Source organism: Neolamprologus multifasciatus, chromosome 7 (assembly GCF_963576455.1).
Source record: "Neolamprologus multifasciatus chromosome 7, fNeoMul1.2, whole genome shotgun sequence".
Classification (NCBI taxonomy): Eukaryota; Metazoa; Chordata; class Actinopteri; order Cichliformes; family Cichlidae; genus Neolamprologus; species Neolamprologus multifasciatus.
In genome coordinates, this window is record NC_140445.1 from 59751482 (window position 1) to 59779293 (window position 27812).

The 27812-nt window shown below is 40.1% G+C and overlaps 1 protein-coding gene across 1 annotated transcript in view; it reads right to left on the bottom strand.

Moving 5' to 3' along the window:
* banp (BTG3 associated nuclear protein) overlaps positions 1-27812 on the bottom strand; it is a 208387-nt gene that overhangs the window by 5523 nt on the left and 175052 nt on the right. The window contains exon 17 of the transcript XR_014875346.1: positions 19668-19802. The gene's annotated coding sequence lies outside the window, so the exon portion shown is untranslated. The remainder of the gene's footprint in view (positions 1-19667; positions 19803-27812) is intronic.

The window sequence follows — 27812 nt, forward strand, 5'->3', positions numbered from 1 at the left end:
TCTAACAAGTAATTATTTGAGTTGTTGTTGCCATCCTGTCGGCTCATAGCAGTCTTGGCATCATGAGTGTAGCTTTGTGAACATTGGGGGGTCAAGATCTCTGTCTAAATAAATAAATAAATAAATATGGGTAAATTTGCAGATGATTAAACATGCAACTATTTTGCTGGTAATAACTGAAATGAGTAAAGAAAACCAACAGCCTATTTATGCAAGATATAATTCATAATTTTATTGGGGGGGTTATATTGACTGGGTCTGATTATTTGGGAGGGGGGGGGTCATAACCCCCCTAACCCCCCTGGAAATTACGCCCCTGCTTGGCATTGTCCTCTGACATCAGCGAGGCATTTTTGGAGATGGCTGTGCAGGAAAATCCCAGTAGATCAGCAATTCCTGAAATGTTCAGATCAGCCACCTGGTACCAACAGCCATGCCAAATTGAACGTCACTTCAATGAGAACCGCTTTGTAAGATGAATGTATATAAAAGAGTGGAGCCTGCTCAAACCTAGCCCTCTAGTCTGTGCATATCAGACCACCAGCTGCCCACACGGGGAATTCAATTTACACTCTCCGCTAGTACACAAATCCTCTTCCTGCCAACCGTCTGGGGTCTCTAAATGGTCCTTCTTTCTGTGTGTCACTAAAAAACCCCCAGAGAAAACAATGCTGATGCTTATTTGAGTTTTTTAACAGTGACCACAAAAATTCTAGCTTTCCTGAATGGAGCAACACCTGGGTCAAAAAACTAATAAAACTTTTGACCGTTTAGCAGTAATTCTGCATTCACAGATTTATTGACTGACTGTAATAAAGTTACTAAAAATAGTTCCCTAAAACTAAACATAGATTGGGGGAAAATGTGTAAATTCACCTCCCCTAAATATACAGTGCAGCTTTTCTTTTCTGCCTTTTAGAGGATAGAGTGGTTTAACCATGGCAAGATTAATGTTGAATGAGATCTTGCTCCCTGGCTGTGTGCTACTGTTTTGGTGTACTCAATTAACATGTGGTAACTTGACATCAAAGTACCTTAACAGCTAAAGAAGAGATGAACCCTTGAGTGCTTTTTATACTGTAAAAGCTAAGACAGTGTCACTGGACTACAGCATCTCAGTGAAGTAATAGCAAGTACACTGCTTTGGTTCCAAGTTTTTAAATTATTTCTGCAACCCGATTTTGCCACAGTTGCAGTAAGGTTTTAAAGTAACAGGGTTATTCCAGGTCATGTTGGTGACACACCCAGAGGCCCAATGAAAGGCCTCCCCATCACCACCACCAACAACGCTCCTGTAACTGTCAATTAAGGGCACTGAGTGTAGGCGCTGACTACATGTGGTGAGTATATTCCATGAGTCACTGACTGTCAGACACCTGAAATGTCCTATAAAATCAATTACATTAAAACCTAACAACCAGGAAAGAAAATATTTTACAAACCCAAGACTAGTTCAATGAGTGCTTTGTAAGTTTATGTCCTGAGGCAAGAATGGGCCCCAGAAATATTAGACTGTGGGTTTCAAGTTAGACACGGTGATGCTGTCTGACCAAAAGGTCTAACACATCCTTTCCCATCCTCTCTCTGATTCAACTACTGGACTCTGAAGCAGCCGTACTGGGGATTCCTGGGAATTTCACACCTACAATGCCGATGAACAGTGACCGGTAGAGTCCATCACACCATGGTGTGCCATTTCTGACCGAGAGAGCCCAGCAGACAAGAGCAGATGCTCTCCCCCAGGGCAAACATGGGGCACCCCAGCCAGTGTAGACTTAGCAGTTTGGCGATGTGTACTCGCCCCATCATGTCGATCAGGAGTGATGATGTTCCCAGGAAGACAACGTCATGAGGTGCACCGCAGGTAAAAGAGGGAAAGCTGAAGAAAGTGTGTTCTTGAAAGAGCAAAGGTAGACATAATCACTATTTATGAACTTAATTCTAAGTCAAATACGTCCTTGAAAGAAGCAGCACAGAATAATCTCAAATCTACTTCAAAACTTAGTTACCAGAAGATTCTGAAAATTATAATCATATTTATTTTATAACTAAAACAATTTCAATTTATGTACCACATGGAAAATACTCCGCTTCTTCTTCCGCTTAATACTCAGCGGAAGAAGATGGATGGAAAATACTCTCAGTGTACGGTACTGTGCAAAAGCCTTGTGTCACCCCTCATTTCTTGATATTTTGTTTCCAAAAAGCCAGACTTTCTGGTAATTGTTTTAAAGTGCTCTTGAGAAACAGTTAATAGTTCCCATGTCTTTTGCTTAATCTATGAAAAATGCCAAAGAAAACATAGTTTTACAGGCATAAAATAGTATTTCACACCAACAAGGTAATTCCCGAAGAGCTGTTAGCAGAAAACCTGGCATATCTTGGCATGCTGTGCAATGTGACCTTAAAAAGGAGGAAACTGGCCAAGCAGAAGACAAAGAAGAAGTGGTAGGCTTAAAACTATCAACAGAAGATGAATGTATTTGAAAGTCATGTCCTTAAGAAACAGGAAAAAATCCAACAAAGGATCCGGCCTTTCAACAGATCTAACAACTATTCATTGAAGCCTTGTCAGAAATGGTCTCAGTGGAAGAGTGACTGTAAAGAAGCCAGTCTTCAGGAAGGGAAACAGAAGGAAAAGGCTGAGTGGCTGTATGCCAAATTACACAATAACTGAAAATCAATGGCAATGGATTTTACAAGGATAATAAATCCAAATTTTACATTTGTAGTTTATATCACTGTCAATATGCACAGAGGAGTTCAGGAGAGAGGTACAACATTAAATGTATGTATTTATGTATCTGTCTGTAAAACAGAGTGGAGGCTTTGTCATGGTTCATTTCAGCCAGTAGTATTGGAGGATTTGTGAAAAATAAATTTATGAATGCAAAAATATCTGTTTTTCTTGATTGATCTACCATTTAGTACCATCTGGAAAACATCTGACTGGTGATGGCTGTATTTTCTATCACAACAATGATCCCAAACACACTACCAGTTCAGTAAAAACAAACCTGGATAGAAAAACACATAATTGAACACTCTCAATCATGGATTGGCCTCCTCAGAGCCCAGACTTCAACATTATTGAAGCAGTATGGGATCATCTTGACAGAGAACTGAAAAAAGGCTGCCGACATCAAAAGAAGAAGCAATAAAACTTGCCTGAGAGTCTTCAGGCTGTGTCGAAGAATAAAGGTGGTCATACCAAATACTGACTTTCAAGTTTGTTAGAATTGTGCAAACTCTGTTTTGCAAACTGTATTTTCATGTATTTTTGCAGATGTTTCAATAAAAGGAAAATATTCAGATTTGAAATGTGACTGAAGTCTCTGCACAGCACTGCAAGAAATGGTAAGGATTATACAACCTATACAATACACTGATCTACTTTTCTGTTTTATATAGAAAAGTAGATCAGTGTATTGTATAATTCAAATCCAGACGCTTGCTAATAATAAGAACGACTCCGTTAAAGCACCATTTTTCCCCAAATTAAAAATCTGTGTATCCGTACACCCCAGCTTGGAATGGAATAGTGTTTATTCAGGCTCTTATAGCCTTGATTGCTCTGGCAATTTAAACCGATATGGTGGTATGCTGTGACAATTTCAGCACTTCTCACACAGCCCATGGTATGTTTACGATAAGACCACTAAAACACTGGGTTGACCCGCCTTGATTGCATTTCATAAATCTATAAGCCTAACTGCGGGACTGTGACTGTACGTGAACTACAGTCCAGTTCTGCACAAAAACATAAATGCTTTTTTTTTTTTAATTTGAAAAGATCTTTTATTAATTGTAATTAAAGCGTTTTTTTTTTAAATTTCAGAATTTTATGATCATGTTCACAAAGATATAAACTATAATTGGACTTTCTAGAAAGAATTTATTGAACTTAATTGAAGGGCAACTGATTTAAAATGATTAAGTGATTATGTTTTATGATAAAATGAATATAAGTGTGACCTTTTTGAGTTGCAGTGTCTTTATTTATATATTTTTTTTGACTGAAGAGTTGGGATTGAAATAGGTCGGGTGGATAGAGCGCCCATTGAATTGCACCAGAGCCACAGCACAGCAAACACAGAGATGACTGACCCTCACAAATGGGCCTTTCAATCCTTCTCCTCACTTTTGTCCCATCAATACCTTACTCTTCAGGGAGACCAAAGCCACCAACTCCAACTTTCTGCCCCTTCCAAACACAGAGTGAATGGTGTCTACTGTACCTCACACCACTCCCCTCTCTGTGGGGTAGAGCACATTTTGACAGGCCTGTATTTATGGCATAGTGTAGTCGTGTTGGAATGAATCATGAAAAAAACCAAATGCATCTTGCTGGATGCTCATTTATATCAAGTGTCGGTCAGCTGTGGCGGTCTGCGTGTGTGGCCTATGTAAAGAGAATGGGGCTTGTGTTAGTGTATGTGTGAGGGAATATTAAGATAAGCCTAATGAGGACTAAGCTCTGTTTATCTGTTTGTATCTGTCAATGTGCAATATAAAAGGCTGTCTCAAATGATTTTTTAATTGCCACTATAAGCTGTCATAATCAGTACTCTGGTCATAAAGAAAAGCTGCAAGTCTGAGTTAAAACAATACTTAAATACTGATGGTTGTTGTAATAGTTCATCCTTTTTTTATACTGGCCATTAAGAGAGAAACAAAACTGTGTTTTGTTTGACTGAAGCGTTCAGTTAATCCAGAAAGTTTTTTTTTTCACTTTGTGGAATAACTTAATTAGTGGCTATTTGGACATGTGACTGTTGTTGCCAATACAGACTTAAAAAAATTACTTTTACATTTACCTAGGAACACTAGCATGGAGGAAGCTTTTAATGCATGAAAAGTGCTTACAGTTTAGAAGGCTAGAGTTTCTTCTTTTCAGTTAAAATTCCAATAACCACAACATAACCTTAAATGACACCGGGATTTACAAGAATTTCCAGATAACACTGACAGATGCACAAATAATCATTTTTACAAAACTACTTTATCAGTAAAAACACATTCCAGAACGATGAGCCACTGACAGACTCATCATAATATCTACTTAATAACGATCCGTCTTTGAAACACTTTGCAAGAGAAAACACTCACATAAACATACTCCAAACACTTGCATATATGACATATATCACCATAGGAATCTTTCTGGGTGCACTGTCTCAGTGGGTGTGTGGTAACAATGGGAGCTGGGGTGAGCAAAGGCAAAGTTCTCTGGTCCTTCTCCACATAAACCTTTAATATGAGGCCTCCTCAGCACCAGTCGGCCATCTAAAGGCACTGTACCCTGTAATTGACCTTAAAAATACTTTCAGTGGAGGTCGGCAGCCATGTCATTGGCCTTCGGCCCAAGCGGTGGCTGCATCTCCCCAGCCCAGAGGAGCCTGGGAAGGCCTTACAGGGTATATTTAGTGGCCCTGTCCTTTTGAGCAGAGCAGGAGATGCAGATAATGCCAGTCTGAGTATAAAACCGCTCTGCCGCCCACGAGAGGGCCTGTCACCGGAACATTTCTCTCTCCCACGGAGTTGTGTTTCCTGAGGTCAGAGGTCATCTGTAGGCAAGCCAGGTAAATATACAAACACAGGAGCTACTGATTGGAACCAATGACTTGGATGAAGAAGGGGTGTGCAAAAATCTTTGTTCTCTGTGTGGCAGGAGCCAATTTGATGAGAAAAAATAAAAATAAAGCTCTCAGATCAGCTGACAAACAGCAGCAATGGTAAATTTGAGCTATGATATATTTTGACACATCAAACTGCAATGACATGTGTTAGCAGTATGCGTTGATTTTTTCAGTGGAGGGACCTCTCAACAAAGAGACGAATAAATCTATCAACTTCATCTGAGGACAGAACTTGTCAGATGGGTTTCATAGTCCTACTGTCCATGTTCTGGTCAGCTCAGATCAAATGCGGTGCTTCAGACAGTCACAACCTAGCTTCTATACCATTCCTCCATTCATCTGTTCTATTAACTGATATGTATCATAATTGTGAAAGTCTTGTACTAAAAGGCATGAATCGATGTTGTGATCTGGTCCCTCTGAATGAACCACATCCATAAATGGTTACTGCGTCTATAAACTGTGAAAGCTGGCTTTTTTTGCTGGAGCCTCTTCTTGTACCCCTAACATGTATTTGGATTTTGAAGACAGTTTTACCACACTAACAGCAATAACTCTCACGCGTCATGCAAGCCCTGCTTTCTGTCTGAAATCACATTTCAACTTTAGTATTTTGAAGATTATGTCAAAAACCTGTCCAAACATTCCATCCTCAACAGATCTACAACAACACTCCTATTTCCATATTACATCTGGAGATCATAGAAAACATAATAAATAATGAGTATCTTTACAGCTTTCAAACACTTGATTCTGTTTAACTCTGGCTATGCATGTAGTGTAAAACATGTTTTATGTGGGAAAGTATTATCATCACTAGGGATGGGTACCGGTGTCCGGTGCCATGATGGCACCGGTTCTGACATAAACGGTAGTAACCAGACCGAAAAGCAGCGCACATTTCGGTGCTTTATTTCGGTGCTTTTTTTCCTGAGCTGTCATACACTTTAGATTCTAGCCAATCGTTTTACGTTTCCGAGGATAGTAGGCAGGCCCAGGTACGTACGTTCTTTTAGAGCAGAGCTACAGATTAAAAACGCCCTGCCATTGTAGCAGAAATGATGACGGATGATGATGGCAGCAGCAGCCGTTCTTCTCTGCGTGAGTAGCTTGATATTGTTCGTGTGTAATTTACGTTGAGTAGGCTAACCACGTTATTACATTAATGCATGTAAGGTGAACTAGCAAATATCATCATAGCTACATGCAGCTGTCTTCTTGTTTGATGGCAGATACTCCCTTCACCCTGGCCAAAAAGGCTAAAATGACCAAAGAAAAAGTGGAAAACAGTTAAACATGAGAGGTTTTTGGACAAAGTTAGTGTTTTTTCCATTGTTTAAGCACTGCTGCCAGCCGAGAGTGATACCATATTTGCCCCATAGCTGCAGAAAAGGCTAACATTGTTATCTTTTTACAAAAAAAACAGCTGAACATGAGAGGTTTTTGGACCAATTTTGTGTTCTCCATTCTTTAAGCACCGGTTTGAGCACCGTTTAAGCACCGGCACCGTTTCAAAAGTACCGGTTTGGCACCGGTATCGGTAACCTAAACAATACCCATCCCTAATCATCACCATTGGAATCAGAGCTAATGACTCTTGATGAAGACATTAATAATAACAAATGTAATTTACTATATTCATATTTATTTTTTAATACGAAACATAGACCTAGACCTAATAACCGACATAGAAATAATAACTTCAGTAATAATTAATATAAGTACTACAGTTCTATTACCCATTTCAATGATATTATTCACTTTTATAATTGATCAGCTGCATCAGTTCATCAGTAAGCCGCCCCATCATGCTCGTTATGTTTGTGCAGCTGTAACCAAAACGCTAAAAGCATCTTTTTTGCATGTCACACACAGACAGCAACATTCCTGCCTGTCTGGGGCATCTGCAAGGTAATTTATGATTTCTTTCACAAAAAATTATCGTTGGAGATAAATCACAGCATACTTCTGTCTTGTAAAAAAAATTTTAACAGTGAAAACTGGAGTCGGTGTAGGAGCAAAAACAGGTCGATTTTCTTCCTTTGCTGCCCCGTCTGTCGGACAGGTACACATGAAAGGAAAGTCTCTCTTGAGTATTCTTACACAGGTGAGAACAGTGGAGTGATGCAACAATATCTGTCATTTGAGGGCATCATCTCAGCCCCTTTTCACAATTCTAAACCATTCCACTAAAAACAGAGTGCTCTCTTACCACAGTGCAATTGTAGGAACAAGTGCTGCTTGACTGCCACTGGTCTTTGATGTGTCATACAGGTATAACTTGACCGTCACCCTTTCCGAGGGTCCTCTCTAGCTCCAATTTATGCTCGGTTATGGGTAAGAGCAGGCTAATGGCCTAGTACTCACTCCTAGTGTGTCAAAACACAGCTTTATATCCCTCATAATGGCAGTGAGAGAGGCTGCTGGTCATTCCAACCTGGCATTGTTCCTTACTAGGGATGGGTATCGTTTAGGTTTTATCCGATACCGGTGCCAAACCGGTACTTTTGAAACGGTGCCGGTGCTTAAACGGTGCTCAAACCGGTGCTTAAAGAATGGAAAACACAAAAGTGGTCCAAAAACCTCTCATGTTCAGCTGTTTTTTTGTAAAAAGATAACAATGTTAGCCTTTTCTGCAGCTATGGGGCATATATGGTATCATTCTTGGCTGGAAGCAGTGCTTAAACAATGGAAAAAACACTAACTTTGTCCAAAAACCTCTCATGTTTAACTGTTTTCCACTTTTTCTTTGGTCATTTTAGCCTTTTTGGCCAGGGTGAAGGGAGTATCTGCCATCAAACAAGAAGACAGCTGCATGTAGCTATGATGGTGTTTGCTAGTTCACCTTACATGCATTAATGTAATAACGTGGTTAGCCTACTCAACGTAAATTACACACGAACAACATTAAGCTACTCACGCAGAGAAGAACGGCTGCTGCTGCCATCATCATCCGTCATCATTTCTGCTACACTGGCAGGGCTAGGGGCCAGGACTCTCCTCTTCGGGTTTTTGGGGGATGTTGCTAATTCCGGGTCCGATAACAGGCAACCCACAAGCAGTAGATGTGCTCGGTGTGAGGTCTCGCAGCAAGCTATCAAATACGGCGCATTTCTCGGCTTTAAAAAAAAACCACTATGCGTCGCCAGGTAGTTTCATCAGATTTGAGGTGTTACCTTCTTTGACAGTATCACAGTATCACCTTAAAGCACTTGTTGCAGCTGCTGAGTTTGCATCTTTTGCTGTGAAGTACAGCCAGACTTTTGACCGCTTCGCCTTGGACATTTTTAATCTGTAGCTCTGCTCTAAAAGAACGTACGTACCTGGACCTGCCTACTATTCTCGGAAACTTAAAATGATTGGCTAGAATCTAAAGTGTATCATTCCATACCAGTTGGTGGCGGTAATGCACCTTTCAGTTGTTTGCCAACCGCCAATACAAATGTAAGGAAGAAGAAAGTGTATCACAGCTCAGGAAAAAAAGCACCGAAATAAAGCACCGAAATGTGCGCTGCTTTTCGGTCTGGTTACTACCGTTTATGTCAGAACCGGTGCCATCATGGCACCGGATACCGGTACCCATCCCTATTCCTTACCAGTAGAAACCATAAGCCTGGGTAAGCTTGAACAACACCATACTTTCATTGTGTCTTTAATAGTTTTAATAATAGATCATGTCTCAGGACCTTAATGTCCTTACTTATAGGAATTTTGGTTTCTTAAGAATACACATTCACAAAGCCACAAAGATAGCAGGAAACAGGACAAAGAAAGAGAGAGAGAAAGAGTCTAAAAACTTCTGGATTCCCCTCCAGAGATGCTGCCCCTGAGTATAAAATCCAAGCCCAACAATAACAAAGAAACACTTTTGATCCGCTGTATAAAAGGACAGCAACAGAGCTTGACAGACCAGGAGTTCATGTGCTCACTGTGGTCATGGTGACAGATCTGTCGACCACTCCTTGCCCATCTGGGCTGCCGGTGGAAATCTGCCTGCTCTCTGAGGACAACGAGTTCAGACCGGTAATTTAGTTCAGATGAGGTAAAGCAATATTTCCAGATTAATACGAGCCATATTCCTTTAGAACTGTCCTTTCTTTCTTCTTCTCCTTCCTGCATTTTTTTTTTTACATCTTACATGTCCAAAAGCGTCTGGCTGAAGATGAAAGGAAGAAGTAGAAGAGCAAAAAAAAAAAAAGACAGAGTGAAGGAAGATGAACAAGTTTTATGCGTTTTGTGAGACAGACACACGGGATAGCCAGTTCTACTATGACATTTGTATGTCTTTCATTAATTCTCTTTTGATCATTTCTTGAAATGCCTAATGAACAGCTTATTTGATATGGCAGAGAGAAAAGTTTGCTTTGTGTTGTTCCTTTCATTCTCCTGTGGTTAGTTTAATTTTATGTACAAACCAAATAGATTTACACACTTCTGCATTTACACACTCTATTTATCTTTTTTTTATGTCACCAAGTGATGTTAAATAACAAAGAAATCCCTCAGTAGCAATCCGATGCTACTAGGCAGGAACTCTGGAGCAGATTAAAGTGGTTGGACAGTACATGTTTAACGATGCTCCATACAACTTCAAACAGCGTTTTCAACATAATGCACCTAATGACTCTTGGTTTAAAAAGAACCTAATGTTATCAGCGTCACACTGCTTTGGAAGCACGCTGCTCCAGATGCCATTAGTCTGGCTTGGCAACAGAGTCAGTAGTTGAGATTCAGGAAGTCACAGCTGTCACTGTCCTGCATCAACTGACTGAGCATGTGACGGGCTACATCAGCCCATCCTGATGCCAAAGAAAACCATTTATCTCTCCGCAATTTATAAAGAATTCTATTTATAACTTTTGTGCAACATCTAGAAAAGATGATTAAAGTAAGCAGCAAAGAGCTAAAACATGGATTAATTGGCCACCGGGCAGCTGACTGACTTTGCTGCTGGAGCATAGCCAGCTGAATGGTGAGCAGCTTTGCATGGCTATGCTTTCATCAGCTGGCTATTTTGTTAATGTAGTTGGAATACTGGGAATTAATCAACAGTCTCCCCAAGTTACTGGAACAATACATCAGCCAACAGTCCCTGAGCAGCATTCCCCATAGTTTTCAATTATTTTCTGAATGACATTGCCTCATTTGCTTCATATGCAGAGGATAAGGCAAGCTGCCACTTTGGCTGTGGCTTCTGTAGCCTAATAGAAGACGCATGCCGATGAAGGACAGACGAAGGACATACAGCAATGATGCTCTGTAGGACTGTGATTATGTTATGGTTTTCTTATCCTAAAGTAACAGTAGAGTGTCACTGTGTTACTGCCTAGTAAGCAAGACCTCTTGACAAGATGCCACCTTCTTACTGATTCTGCTTCTGCTGCTGTTTTTTTTAAATGTTTTTTCTGGAGCGTTCTCCCCCATCCATCTGTCACACTGCATGAGTGTGATGTCAGGACTGGGCCCTCATATTGGCTGGGCTCAGCTCGCCCGCAGCTCTTGAACAGTACAATTGAACAGTGGGTTTGAAAGGGAACGTGAAATTAGTGGTGACTCATCTCTGGCCACTATGTTATTATATCATTTCTTCACCAGTGATGATTTCAATCGATCTAAAGTTCCATGAAATCAGACCAAGAAAGCCAAAAGAATGTGTCTCTATGCGAAAGACGGAAATTATTTGTTTTTAAGAGCAGGTTTCCTTCGCTTCATATAGTTCATTTAACATAGTACAAAACCTTAAATACACACACATGTATGAGATATTTTATAGAATAAAATTCCACTTAAAATTAGAAACCATTTTTTCCATAAACTTCATTTGAGTGACATGTGATTGTAGTACTTAAATGTCATTTGAGACAAGACAAGAGATCTTTATAGTTCTAGACACACTAGGGGCACATTATTTGGCCCCTATCTTAAAGTAAAATTGATGAGGTAGAAGACGAGAGTGGAATAACAGAGAAGAGTTTTTACTCCTTTTACTTTTTACTCTAGCCTTGGCTGCAAATTTGTCCCTTCAGACCTTCTGTGTACAGCTTATATGTTGTCCTAGTGTTGAGCAGGTTTTCTCTGGGAAATCCCAAAACAAAAACCCATCGGTTTTCCTTCCCGGTTAAAAAGTGATTTAGAAAAAAAACAACTACCAATTATCAAAAAATAGAAACTAGTAGACAGATGTGAAGTGTTTTTACCCTCTATTTCCATTTTTTACCCAACTATTTCACCTGTAACTAAGACATCAGCCTCCAACCTCTTTCAAATTTCATACACCAGCACATGTAGACTGTTATATGGCTGATGCAGAGATCTAACTGTGTCACCGAAGATGAAACTGCCACTGTAGTAGAAGACACACTGTCATAAACGAGGATGGTGGGAAGAATCAACTTTGTGAGTTCCAGCTCATTTGAAATACAAAGTAACGCCCAACTCATCCACACATTGCCCTGCTTGGGCTAGCCATTAACCCCGGTGACCTGTAACTGTGTGTTTGTGTGAGAGTGCCCTGTGTATTTGCACATCTACTATTCCTAGTGTAGTGGAGGGCCAAGGGACCACACGAGAAGAACAGAAGAACGTTTCCTTTATAAACAACTTTTAAATCAACCATTTCTTAGCCACAGTATTTTTCCTACGAATTTCTAGCCAATAGTTAGGAGCTGTAATTTATGGGTCCACTACGGCAGTAGCATATTCAAAAAGAATGTGCAACTGCTCTACTAAGTCTTACTTAATTCTCTACAAAGCTGGCAACTCGTTGAGCAGGTTTACAGCATCCCATCAATATTTTAGTTCCCAACTGGAGATAGGGTTTACAGTATATTTCTAAACCTTGTTCCAGACCAATTTAGTGTCTTAATCCACCCATGGTGTTTCGGCTTAACTTTTATTACAATATAATGAATATACATCCTCGATCTATATAACGCCTGACTTGCACACTTCTCTTGATGCAGCTAGCGAGCGCGAGTTTAGCCTGGCAGAATGTAGCTTTGCATTGCTGAGTGTGGTTGAGATTTATGTTACTGCTGTGGGGCGCGCATGTGGCTAACAGATGGTGGCATCCTGCTCCTCTTTCCTCCCTCAGCACATCACCGCTTAGTCGGTCCCCCAGCCCATCCCTATCTGCTTTTTCTCTTTTGGTCTGATACAAAGTTTTGAGCAGTACATCAAGAAAGCTTGTGCAGTTGTGTTTTTAGAAATATCATTTCCATTTTAGTATCTTAGAAATGACATTTCCAAGATGCTAAAATGCTAAGCTATTCTATCTTATCCTCTATTAAGACAAAGAACTGGTCTCTTCAAATACCTCAACTAAATATCCATTAATCAGCTCCAGACTGCAGAACTTATTTTAGCCTCCTCTTACCATCAGCCAGTATATTTTAAAAATAACATTAGCTTTTGAATTCAATACATACAATACGTCTATCAGTCCTTTTAATTCGGATTTCCTGTGTCAAACTCTTATTTCCATCAGTGACCCCTTGTGTCCTATGGATGGACCATCGTCATCTTGTAACAGATAAATCCCATCAAGTTAGAAATATTTTAATAGAGAGACAATGGGACCCATATCACTGTGGCTCAGGAGGTGAAACAGATCATCTACTGATCTGAACATCAGTTCAATCCCTGAGCAAGGGTTGCCTGTTTTACTGTCCTTGGACAGTTAAACGTTAAATGTGCATGAGTATTACAGGTAAATGCGTTTATGATTTAAGTGCTTTGAGTGCTCATTAAAACTAGAAAAGCAAAAGCACTGCATCAGTACCAGTCCATTTAACAAATCATGCCAAAATGCATTGTTAAAGGTAAAGTCCAAAGGATTTTACCTTTAACTTGTGCTAATTTGTACATAAATTCCTGTGACCCTTTTTCTTTCTTCTTTTTGGGAGGCAGTATTTCTTTTTCTTTTTTCTTTTTCTTTTTGTATTTTTAAGTTATTTTGTAGCCACTATGGACCTTGTTGGTCTAAAGCTGCCTTAAGCTGTGGGAGATACTAACTCTCATTAGAATACCAGACAAAATCACAGTGCAATAGTGCAACTGTGGTGTAATTCATAAATTTATAGCATGTATTCAGCAACCGCCGACCATGTTTCACATTCACTTTAGGAGACAAATTGATACCAAGCAGTGACAGCACACATAAAAAAAATCCCACTCAGCCTGTGATGACACTGCCTATTTTGCTCCCTTATCTAACCCATCACATCAGCTCTTTAGCTGTCACACTGAATGCCAAACACAGAATTCAGGCACACATGCATATCTTACAGTAAAAGAGACAGAACACTGTACAGGTGTAAGTAATGCATTTTTGGCCCAGTGCAATCTTAAATGAAGAAATCACCAAAACTTTGAGAACCCCAAACGGAGGTTTTAACCACTGAGGAGTTGCCGAAGGGTTTCCAGGCAGCTAGATCTGTGGAAGGGCAGCTACATAACACTGCTGTCTTTGTGAGTGTGTTCAAATAGTATTTTGATAGTATAATAGAAGAAATAGTAGTAATAGTATAAAAAGAAATAGTATTTCTCCCACAAAACGCCACGTCTGGATGAACAGAATCAACTTTTGGAGATTCAAATCGTATTCTGTCAATCAGATCACCTTTACAAACCCACATATCCATGGCAGTGCTACCATGAAGCACAGCACATGCCCCATGTACAGATTGGGAAGTAAATATCAAGTGACGTACACTATACTGTGGATTTTCACATGTAGCACAATCAGTCATAAAGGCATGTAGTAAACAGAGCCACTTACGCAGCCTTAAAGTGGTAAACCCTGGAGGCTTTCCAGAAAATATTTACATGAACTTTTAACAGTGTAGCCAAAATGAGTCTTCCTTCCCACACAACTTGAGGCAGTATGAGTTGGGTGACCCATATCCATGCGCAGACACAGATAAACACACAAAAGTAATCAGACAAGCGCACAGCCCCCGTCTACAGATTCAACTATTCCACTCGGTTAATCTACATCCCACTCTCAGAGTCTGAGAATGTACAGCTGTGTGGTTTTCTTGACACATTCGATCCCCTGCCATTGGGAATCACCAGGTGTTCTGAGTCATCTGTTGGTGTTTGTGTCTTCATCTATTCTATGACACCACAGAGCTGCAACCACAAGGAGTTAAAGACTTTTACTATTGAGACCCACAGACGCAGCCACAAACGTGCAACCACAAATCAACACACCCACACAGTTACACATGTACTCATATAAACATGGAAGGAAATGCGAGTCATATTAATCCTCGAGGACACCATTGTCATTCCACTCTGTGCCCTTTTTTCGGTCCCAGTCTCCTGCGTCATTTTTAGAAACGGAGCATAAGAGGAGAACAAAGTGTTCCTGTGGATCGTCGTGTGTCTTTGATAACTCCAAAAAGAAAGTGGCGTCCAGGATTTAAAATTTGTTGATTTTTCCTCTCATGCTGTGTTTCTGCTTGGTAATCATACTCCAAGTGTGACCACAGTACTAAGAAGAAACCTTACACATGTAGAAGCATTTTTAAAAATGTAAATTTGTAAGGAGATTGGAGATTTTTGTCATGTGAATTTTGAGCCTGTCAAATGTGGTGAACAATTTTTCCTACACGGGGTCATACTCTGACGTATGGACATGTGCCTGTCAGTGTGATAACACGTGATGTTGAATCTGTTCTGCGTAAATGTGTGCGTGTGTGTGTGTCTCTCTCTCTCTATATATATAAATATGTGTGTGTGTGTCCTTTCCTTTCCCTCTGTATTTACACCGTTAGCATCCTTGCCAGCCCTCTTTATATCATCTCAGCATATTTGCTTACCAGTCAGGTGAGGTGACATATACAATCTGGATCCCATGGTATATCTTACTCCAGTGAACTGGGTGAAGGCTGTACTTTTTCAAACAAACAACACAACAACAAAAAAGCTATACTGCAGGAATTGTAATGATGAGGCATTAGGCAAGAATTTGGTTCATTAAGTTACGTGTCTGGAAACAGAGCTAAAATCAGGGCATTATTATCTCCACACCCATGCCTTTGGTTCTTTGCTAAAGTTCTGAGAAAGTCCTGGGTTGCAGGGGACAGCTGATATGTCAGTGCCTCAGGCCTAAAGGCTGAGGTGCCTGCATACCTGAAAATGTTTCCATAACAGCACACTTTAGTTAAAGACACATTTTTCTGTATTTGTTAAAAAATGGAATTATTCAGTGGCGTTGAAACTGTACTATCATTCACAATCTAAGCATCTGGAAGGCAAATACACATATTTATGATTGAAACTCAAATGGACATGGGCTGAACACATAAACCAACCCTGCAAAGCAAACGGGAGAGGTTTGCTCCCACAGCTTTCTGCCAGGCAGGCAGTGTGTATTTTAGGATGCATTTTAACCCAAACCATGATCTTTTTGCCTAAATGTAACCATCTAACCAAAGTGTGCTAAAACTGAAAATAATATATGAAAAAAAGAAAGCTTTCTCTCTTAAATCATTCCATGCAAAGTAACCAGCACATAAAACGACTAAATAAAACTGCGTATCGTTATAGTTCCAGTGAAATATACTCTAAATGTAAGCAAATACACATTAAACACCTTCAAACGAAGATTACTGGGGGAGATTTATGACAACGTGCTAAAAAGCACATGAGAGAAAATGGAAAGAAAGTCATGCTGGGTAGAAAAAAAACAACATTCCTCAGTCACTTTGGTAAACTATAGCTCATTTAAGACTAAATGTTAACTGATAAAAGCTGGGGTTGCCATTAACAGCAAGTAAAAAATGAAGGTAGTAAACAGTTTATATAAATGCTTGTTGAATGGACCAATGGAAACAGCTCCAGGTATTTTGCTCTAGCTGAGCAGATGAGACACTTATCTGGAAGGAAATGCTAAGGCAATGCCTACATGAGACTTTGTGGTGTTTACTGATGATTTGGCACTATGACAGCTATGTCTGTGTGCTTTAAACCCATTTTTTTCTCTTTTCTCTGAGGTTTACTGGTCCACCAGGGCTTGTTGCAGTGCTGCCTGTCATATACGAACATTCAATGGCAGCATCATATAATGGAAGCTAAAACGCAGCAATTTATACTGTAAAACAGAAGTATTTTTATAAGCCCGCACTTATATAGGTCTATATACATAATGTTAGTTCAATTCGGAATGATTTAGTCATAAAAAATACAATATTTCTAAGATTTTGGCTGCTCATATTTCAAAGTAGTGCATGACAATGCATCAGCTTGTCAGCGCCTTGCATGCATCACGTTAAAATACTGTGACAATACAAAACAGTGTTTTACTTGTTTTTTTTTTGGTTGAGGTTTTATTTAATTCATCTCTAAGGGCATATTGAGATATCCTTGCCTGAATTAATAAATGCAAGGGAGCAAGTGAGGGCTTGCATGTGTTAGCTTTTCCAGCTAGTGAGAATGCACTGTGTGCCTTGCTCTGTGCATACATCTGTACATGTACATACAAATGCAAGAGGCTGGTACATGCCAAATATTTTCTTTAAATTGAGCTGCCTTTCAAATGAAAAACAAATCCGATTTTGACTGGCAGTTTGAAAAAAAGACTGCTCCAGAGACTGCTATATGTGATTTAATAACACGCTGCTTTATGCGGTCACTGGATTAGCTTTGATACTAAGCCAAATTTACAAGATAAAAGAAAGTAAAAAAGAAGGCAGAGGTCAAAGAGACCCCAGCAAAGATCTGAAACAAGGACATAAGACTGCCGCAGAAACGTGCCCAGATTCAGAGGTTGAAAATGGCTAATGAAAAACATAACAATACTAGAGGACAGAGGATGGAAAGGGTATCTTAAGGGGAGGGACAAAAGGGGGAGAAGCAATCTGAGGTAAAAGGTCTGCAGCACTGATATGGTTTCTATTCTTGCAGCATTTTCTGGGTGTTTCAAGAACTCAAGGCAGCAGGCTTGTCATACAGCTGGACTGTCACTCTTCAGTGCTGTCTCCCACCTCTGACACACCCTTCTCCTTCCATCTGCACCACTCCTTTTGCTAACTGCCTGGGGTTTTATTCCCTTGACTATCAATGACACCTTTATCTTCTTGTTTCACTCAGCCAACATTTTCAGGGCACACCAACTTCATGTCAAACATCACTCGTCCATTCTGTTGTTCTCATCAGATTATGCATGTGCATCCCCGTACACCTGGATTCCTGACCTCACTCCCGCCTACGACCTCATAAATCAATCAATCCCCGTATAAAGTTTTTAAGGGAATACCTGCTTTGTCCCTCTATATCGTGAACATGACTCTGATGGACAAATCTGGTACCTTGTCTACTGATCACTGCATTTGTACCTTCTTTTCGAGTCACTGTTAAAGGTATATAAAATCTGTGTGGTATATAAAATCTTATAGATGCTTTGGAGTAAGGTGGCAACAAGAAATAAACAGACTTCAGAAGCATTAGAAAACACACTTGCATGCACAGAACACATAGCACATTTTATGAACTCATAATTGCAAAGTTTATAGCCTTGCTGCTGCTCAGTCTGTCTCACAGAACACACACATAGACACACAATTTCTCTTGGAAGTGGAGCAAAGTAACCTAAGGCAATAATTGACAGCGCTGACAGCAGTGGACAGCAAATATGTAATAAGTACACATATCGCAATAAAATATTGGATCAGCATCTTTGGAGTTATGTTGTTCACCGCTGAAACAAAGCGTTCGCCGACCAGGACCCAAAGTATAACCGTCTCCTTCACTCAGACATCATGATGGCACACCTGGCAAAATACAGCATTACACTTACAGGGGGAATGCCACACCTGGCAGCAGTGAGGATGAGTTTTCCACCTTTCAAATGAGTGTGGTAGTCAGGCTGGCACAGGGAGGTAGACTGGCATGACTGAGCAGGTTCCACTTGCGGAGCAGGGGAGGATAAAGTGGGTGTGGGGATGAAAGGGAGGGGAAGTGGAGGGCTCAGTGCAAGCCAAGGAAACACAGGTTGGTTGGAGGCATGTAAGTTGGGGGCTGGGTATATTCACTGTGGAAGTAGTGCAGCGAAAAAAAAGAAAAAAATCCCAAACATTCCTGTGACCTCTCTCTCTGCTCTACTTTAACCCCACCATTAGGTTCCTCGCCACACCCTGGAAGCTCTTAGCTCTGAGCTGTCACTGGTGGGCTGAAAGCAAATCAAGATAACCACAACACAGAGATGAATCAATCGGAAGGTGAATGAGAGGCAGAAGAAAAAAGAAATACTTAAGTCTAAATGTGGAGCATGTAGAAGCAATGTGTAAACAGCATTACAGCAAACAGGTATAGGCAGGATCACCGCTGTAGCTTCTTCTCTGCTACTTTTTGGTGTTCAAAAAAGATAACGCACACTTACAAAGTCTACACAGACTCTTGTAATATTAGTCTGTTGCAGCTGTTCTCTGCTTCTCATTGCCAACATAACAGCTGATGTCCTGTAAACATACAAAACTTAAAACAAATGCTTCATTTCTTTTATCATGTGACAGCAAAATGTTCATGCAAACCATATTGTGACCAGATGAGGTCTTGACTTTTTTACTAGCTGTCCACTGCTGAAGCAGAAGAAATTTTTGTTTGATCTTTCATAAACCAAAGTTCAAACTGAATCAAAACAAAACAAAGGCACTCGCAGCACACGTGCACCCCGCTGCAGCGACTTTCCTCAATTGTCTTTTGACCTGCTTCACCTGGTGATTCACACACACACCAAACTCTAATCTAGGGGAGGAAAAAGGTGTCACAGCCACTTCAAAGTCTGATGACTAACACAAGAGTGGTTTACATACTCAAATATAAATAAGTGTCTTCTCTGAGGCTAAGGTGGATTCAAAGAAAATTCCACCCAGTCCACTGCATGACATCTGCATCTTTCACAGTCCCAGTTCTACCATAATGATACCTGTGTTTACATATAGACACACAAAATCGCACGCACACACATGCAGACACACACTGGGAAAGCTCAACATTAGGTAAGACATTCTCTCCTCCGCTCACCTTTCTGGGCTGCACAGTGACTCCAAACTCCAATGTGTGAGGTGTGTGTCAGTCTCTCCTCTCCTTGATCTTGCTCTCCCTTTCCCTCACTTACTCCTCAACCTGCAGTCATCGCGTGGCGCTAGTCACGGTGAACTAAGGCAGAGGGAAAAAAAGAGGAGGGATGGGAAGGTTAGAGGGACAAATGGGTCCTGCCCAGACTGATGAGAAAGGCTTCCAAAAAAAACGCCCTCAGGAGAGAAAAGATCAGAACACTTTACTCCACCAAAATGTTTGAAACTTTCTCACCACTGCACTGTTTCCACCGATTTCTTTTTACTGAGCTCCTTTTTGTTCCGTTCCTTTTTCCTAGCAGTTTTTAAAAGTTAAACTACTTTTCCCTCTTCCTTTCTCTTTCTACTTCTGCCACTCACAAGTTCTTCTCCTCCCTGCTGTTGCCTGTCACCGTTTATCTAAATTTGTCTGAATTCTTTCTCCGTCTGCCTCCTGCTCTCACACTCGTGCACTACTCTCACAGCGTGTTCTTTACCTCGCACTTACCCTGGTGTGCAGCTGTGTGATGAAGGAGACACACCTGCTTTTACTGAAGTGTGTGTGTACATATATGTGTGCAGTACAGAGCTTACTCTAAGCCAAAAGATGGAATCCAGTTGGAGGTTGCTTTCCATACTGTTTCAACTGTCATCTGGTTTCAGAACTGTTAAACTGAATCTATAAAGCGATGCTTGGCCGAAGGCATTTAATAGGAAATGTTTAAATGTTTATGGTTGGTTGGTGACTGCATGTGACGGTGAATAATATGGCTTCCATACCTGCAAGACACTCGCACAGATGCACTTTACAGCTTTAATGACCCTAACATCATCTTTCCAAAATTTGAGGAATGCATAGTGCTTTTTGAGAGGCAGGCATGCAAATTTAATAACAGAATTACTGGGACCTGCTGGGAGAAAGAAAGGAGATGTAGCTAAAATCTAAATTGACTGACACACTTCAGCAAGAATCCGTTAGTGGGCTGTCTCAAATTCACGTTAACCTTTTTGACCCGGGGCTGTGTGTTTTGTATGTGCTGCAGGGTTTCCTCTAGATGGAGCCAAGTATGATTGGCAGTAATCCAGAGCACCTGGCTGGTGTCCAACAAGGTTATTATCTACCGTTTAACCTCTGTCTGTGTACCCGTGGACCAGCGAGCCTATATGTGCTCCTCACCATGCACTCAGCGCCATCTTACTCTCTGTATTATAGCTCTGTTGTTCATCTAAAACATGTGCCACATATATGCACGAACACTCATACCTCATTTTGCTTCTTTTCATTCCTTTTAGCCTATTCTCACGATATTGTTTGTTAATTATTATAACGGTGGCAGTCCGTCTCTTCCCTTTGTTGTGGTCTGTGATGTAACCATAACAATCTTTAGTACTGCATGTAACTTAGACTTGTAGAGGAAAAAGTGAAAGGGTCAAAAGGAGGAGCGTATATTCACTCCAGCTCTCCAGTCATCTTGTAACCCGATCAAGAGATAAGCCAGAGCAGTGCTGACAACAGCTTTCACAATATAACCCAGCCGTGCAGCAGATGAGAGATTTTCAACAGCCGCATTACGATTCTGAGTCATCACCATGATCCCAAATACCAGCTTGGCTCCAGCTTCAGCTGCTCAATTGGGATACACCACAATGATCATCAGCCGCATCCCCCCAAAAACCTCCCCTGACTCCAAAGATAACTGCTTTACGATCCCATGCTTCACTCTTCCCCCCCCACTCCCAGGGAGCACTACTTAAAATCAAAGTAGCGTGCGAGTCAGCTCTCCAATCATGAAAAAAATCCTATTTACAAGCCTTGACCTATGAGTCACTATGTAATCGCTGAGAATCTGGAACAGCTTCCTTCTCTGCTGGTCATCCCTCACTCCCCCAGTTCCTGTTTGTCTCATTGTCACATTCCCATTTCTCTTTCTCTCATTGGACGATTTCAGCAGAAGGGTCAAATTATGTCAGTGGCCCAAAACGTGTTAAGACCTAACAACTGTTCACATATTTAGGTCACTATCCCAAATGCCTGCATCTACAGTTTTTGCCTGCATTTGGCAGTCTCTGTGGTTTTGTGTGATTGTTTAACTTTGTCATCAAACTGAGCGTGGGAACTTTGTGTGCTGATTTTTACACACAGGTTTCTGTTCTGTATCTGTATACAGATGTTAAACCAGCACGTCTTGTTTTAAATGTCTTTGCCACTGATACAAATTCTGCAGAGATTTTATTCACAGGGCAATATTTTTAATTGACAAATAAATATCTGTTTTTGTTATATTTGGTTTATATGTTTACAGGTCAACAGTTCATAGGTCATCAGCTGATCAGTGTTTGCTGGCAGTATCTCAGAGGTTTGTGGTTTTGAGATTGTGGCTTCCAGGCTGTGGAACAGGCTTCTAATGCACTTGAGATCCGTGGACATTGTTGATACATTTTAAATGAAGCTTAACATTCACCTCTGTAGGATTGCTTTTGTCTAGTTTTTACCATGTACACTACTTTAATCATTATGTCTTATTTTATATTGTAAAGATGTTTAAACAATGGTAAATTGGTATGAAGGGCCCAAAGTATGCCCATAAAATACCCCCCACATCATTACACCAGCAGCAACCTACAAGCCACGATGGAATCATGCTTTCAAGTTGGGTTTTCACCAAATTCGGACTGTACCATCCAAAAGTTAGAGCAGAAATGGACTCTCATCCAACCAGGAAATATTTTTCTAATCTTTTTTTTTGTCCAGTTTTGGTGAGCATGTGGAAATTATAAACTCAGTTTCCTTTTCTCAGCTGACATACTATATTGTTCATTTGAAAACTCTTCTGCATACCTTTGATTCTAACAATTGGTTATGTGACTTTCTGTTGCCTCCATATCAGCTCTCAGCAGTCTGCCCATTCTCCTCTGATCTCGACAAGATTTTAGTTAACCTCTTAAGCCCCAAGCCTACCTGATCTCCTGCCTTTTGCCCCCATATCAGGGGGCGTTGGGGCTTAAGAGGTTAAGTAAACTGCTGCTCACTGCATAGTTTCTCTTTTTCATACCATTCTATATAAACTAGAGATGGTTATGCGGGAAAACCCCAGAACATCAGTAAAACAAGTGTACCTAATAATATGGCAGATGGTATGTGTCGTCAGTGATATTCCTGATTCTCTGGCCAACGTGCTCCAAATCCCTCCATCCATCCATCCATCCATCATCTTCCACTTATCCTTGTCAGGGTCAGGGGCGGGCTGGAGCCTAGCCCAGCTATCGTAAGGCGAGAGCCAGGTTACACCCTGGACAGCTCTCCAGGGTCTAACCTAAATGTGATAATTAAGGGATTATTTAGTATTAGTGTTTTCATCACTGTTTAGCCATGTTACTGGGATCTTAACATCTGCTAGTGTATTCAGCACAGAGGTCATCACGGTTTCTAAATGTTTAAAATAAACTACTGGTACATTGTCATCCACAATTACCATCTTCTAGGTGGCTCTTGACTAAATGTCAGGGAATTACCAGGAAGTTAGGAGAACCATTAATGTCTGTTCAAATTTGATAATAGCTGATAATGTCAATGTCATTACTAGAGCACTTGTTCAGGAAACCATAAGTATGAACATTTTACCCTTTTCCAAATTTAGTGGTCTATTATCAATTTTGTAAGATAATAGAAATATTAGACCAATAGATAAACTTACATTTCTATCCATTGAGCCAAGTAAACTTCCAGGGGTGGCTACTGTTCAACTTGTATTCTCATGCGTCTCTTCACCAAATTTTCAAAATTTGATTGACCCTGAAAGTATCAGTATCTTGAGAAACATATGTATGAGGTAATGTTACAGCTATCAAAAACATTATCCTAGATAAGGATTGAGCCCTAACCTGAGATTTTGCATTATCGCAATATCTTAATTATGATTGACTGCGTACTGGAATCCCATATTTAAGCAACAGTATGACAAATCTGTTCACAAAGACAAATACTGGAAATTCACCATTGCAATTCCAGTTAAGACAAGAGCTTACGGTCATCTACAGGAGGCAAAAATGGAATATAACGGATGATTGGAACACAAGGAAAACAGGGGGCTTTTATTTCACAGACTTGAGGTTTGGAAAACCTCACAATGACCAGAAATGGTTAGTCATCATCAGTGACGGTTTACCGTATAACAGCACAGGAAGGCAACAGATTCCTGTAAATGTGTAAGTGAAGTGAAATCAATACAAAAAATGAAAAAGCCAAGTTTGAGACAGAGATTTAAATTTTTTTATAACATTTCTGGATCATTTGCAGATGAATTTTCACCAAAACCCTACATAATATCAGGCTCTTCAATTTTTCACTGTATATAGATTGTGTACTTATTTGGTAGGATCTCTCCCATTATTTTTAAAAACACCTGTTTTGTTATTCTTCTAAGTCTTATTATTATCAAAAATGACAGACGGGTACTTTTATTGATAAAAGTTTCTTAAAGCTATAGCACTATCAGATAAGCATATTCCAGTAAAACCAGGTCGATGTCTAGCTCAGAGAAAGGAAAAGAAGAACTGGACCGAATGATGAATTACAACAAGTCCCTGTAGGTTGTCTATAGGTAGAGCAAACTGAAAAGTAGCTGTCTAGCAAAAAAAAAAAAAAAGCATCTGGCTACATGGGTGACTTCAGTTGATAATGACTGGAATCCAAGCCCAGAAGTCATAAATTCTTCACTGGATGATTAAACTGAAAGGCAAAGAGAAGGTGAAGAAGTGTTTTTGCATAGGGGTGCATATGTGTGAGTGAACGAAAAGAAAAAGGAGAGACTGAGCCAGAGAAATCAAAAGCTCTTCCATGTGGCTTTGTGTGCTATAACACCTGCTCCTACTTTTATTTGCCGCAGGAGACAGGTATGCGAGCTGATGCAGGTATAGGATTGAGAGAAATACATGACCCCACTATCAGCTCCATAAGGGTACACACACACACACACACACATATATATATCTAGAGAGAGAGAGAGAGAGAGAGAGAGATATGTTTAATTGTAATAATAAATATTACGAGCTCCTTCTCCAAGCAGTCACTCCCCTTAAGCTAAAATGTTGTTCTTCTGGAAAGATATACTACATATCCTCAAGCTTTTCATCAAAGGCACAGACAGATCCAGCTTCAGTGAATCTTCAGCGCACACTGCTAAATAAGAGACATGAAAGAAAACACATTAATCATGTTCACTATTTAAATTTGGGATATATACGACAATGTTTCTGATAATGAATCTTTATTATGCCTACAAAAATGATAAGGTATCTGTGGCAAGAATCCAAGTGAGCTGACATGGCTGAAATCAGCTGATGGTGTTTCCCTCTCTTCTCAGCTATCACTCTCGTTGTGATTGGTGTGAAAACGTACTTTACTTTCTACACTTTAAGCTTTTATTGCATGTTTCCTTCAGTTACATTAATGCCGTTTCACTTTACTTGTCTTGTTCGTTTCACTGCACATGCCTCACATTTACATGTATGAGTGTGAAGAGCACATTGAGACTGAAAGCAGAGAAAGAATAAATTAACCGAATGACTCTAGCACTGAGAAGGAGACTAGTGAACATATATAAGGAGATTATCACAATTATAAGCCTCCTTCTCAAACAAAGCTCATAAATTTAACACTCTGAGGTCTAACAGGTAATAACCCAAACTCCAACCGCCTTCCAAACCTTTATTTTAAAAAGGGAGCACTGACTGTTTTATGTAAAACATGCTTGATAATTGTCAGTTAGAATGATTATTTTCTTTGTTCTCTGATTGCAAAGACTAAGGAGGACAATTTAATAAAAACAATAATTGCATGTTTTGATTGCATAGAACACTCGATGATTAGCAGTTATTGTCAATACCAAGTGCTCTGATATCACATACTTGGTACTGACACTTGGTATCAATGGATGCTCAAAGCTAAGCTTTCAGTATTGTTTTGGAACCGGAAAGACTGAATCAGCGCATCATTACTCTCTCCTGTGGACTCTGTATTTAATTCTTATTGTCTTTTATCAGCTGAGACACAATTAGTAAAACAATGTATAATTTATACAGTTAAGTGCATCAATATTTGGAGAGAAACAACTTTTTTTCTAAATTATCTAAATTTCTACATTACCACAACTCAGATGCAGTTGAATGAATTAAAGCTGAAAGCTCAGACTTTTAGCTTTAATTCAGTTGGTTGAACAAAAGAATTGCATCAAAATTTGAGGAAGTGAAGGATTCTTTAACACAGTCCCTTCATTTCAAGGTCTCAAAAGTGATTAAATAAATGAAAATAAGATGTTCATTTCTAATACTTGGTTGAAAAACAAGTATTAGAAAGCCTGAAGTCTGAAAGCCTGAAGCCTGAAGTCTTGAATTCATGGACATCACCAGATGCTGGTTTACCTCCTTTTTATCTGCCAGGCCTTTTACTGCAATGGCTTTCAGTTGCTTTTCCGTTTGTGAGCCTTTCTGTCCAAAGTTTAGTCTTCAACAAGCAAAACACATGCTTAATCGGGAAGATCAGGTCACTCACTTGGCCATTCAACAATATTCTACTTCTGTCCTTTAATAAACTTGTGGGTTGCTTTAGCTGTATGTTTTGGGTCATTGTCCATCTGTATTATGAAATGCTGCCCAATCAGTTTGACTGTGTTTAGCTGGATTCGAGCAAACAGTGTGTCTCTGAACACTTCCGAATTCATTCACCTGCTTCAGTCCTTTGTCACAACATCAATAAACACTACAGTCCCAGTGCTACTGGCAGCCATGCACGCCCACCACACTGCCTCGGCTATGTTTTACAGATGATGTGGTATGCTTTAGATTATGAACTGTTCCATTCCTTCTCCATATTTTTTCATTCCATCGTTCCAGTAGAACGATGGCCAAAGAATGTTTTTTCCTAAACTCTGCTGGCTTTTTCATTTTTTCTTCAGTCCAATCTAGCCTTTCAATTCTTGAGGCTTATGAGTGGCTTGCAGTGAACCAGTTGTATTTCCTTTCAAGAAGTCGTCTCTTTATGGTAAACTTGGATATCGATACGCCTGCCTCCTGGAGAGTTTTGTTAACATGGTTGGCTGTTGTGAAGGGGTTTCTCTTCCCCATGGAAATGTGGTGCCAAATAGTGATGGCAGCTACATTGTAGCCACAGACGCCCTGGGGCGCACTGACAGAGGCGAGGCTGCCCGACACAGGCGCCACTGGGCCCTCTGACCACCACCAGTAGGCAACGGGTGAAGTGTCTTGCCCAAGGACACAACGACCGAGACTGTCCAAGCTGGGGCTCGAACTCCTAACTCTTGAGCCATGATCGCCCGCAATCAGAAATGATTCTGCGATCATCCACCACTGTTGACTTTTGTGGATGTCCACAAAAGTTTATAATCACCACTAAAGTTACAACATTGTAGACACTGATACTGATGTAGTAAGTTTATTCACACAGCCTGTATTTTGAAAACCTGTCAAACAGTCACTACCACATTGTGGAAACTAAGACAAATTTCATACCAAAACTAGGTTTCTATTCTATATTGGTTTATATGTCTCCTGTAGTGCTATCCTGAGCTATGCTTTTTTTTTGTATTTCCTCATGGTATGCTTGTGAAAAATAAATATAAATATAATAAACATAAACTATTACACTTAAAGGTTTTGTTGCTAGCCAACAGCTCTTTAAGGGTTACTCCTATACTATAATCTGGGGTCATTTTTTCCCCTTGTTTTTGCTGGCGTATTCATGGCAACAACATAAAAGGAACTCTGCTCTTCCGGCAAAGCACACTGGCAGCAGCAGCTAATTTTATTTAAAGGTACAGAAAATGAAACAGCCCATTTGGAAAAGGGCTAAAACCAGGGATATACAGGCATGCTAGAATGAACAATTTGTGCTATATTTTGAAGTGAAACTTGACAGACTTTCTGGGGACATGTGAGACCTACATTAACTCTTTAAGAAGGGGTGTAATTAATGGTAATTTTAAGCAAATATGAGAAGAGGCCGTACGTTGCACTCAAGCTGCACCATCTAAAAGAAGAAAGGCCCAGCACAACCTGCAAAAATAAAATACCACTAGTACAAGTAAAGCATGGTTTG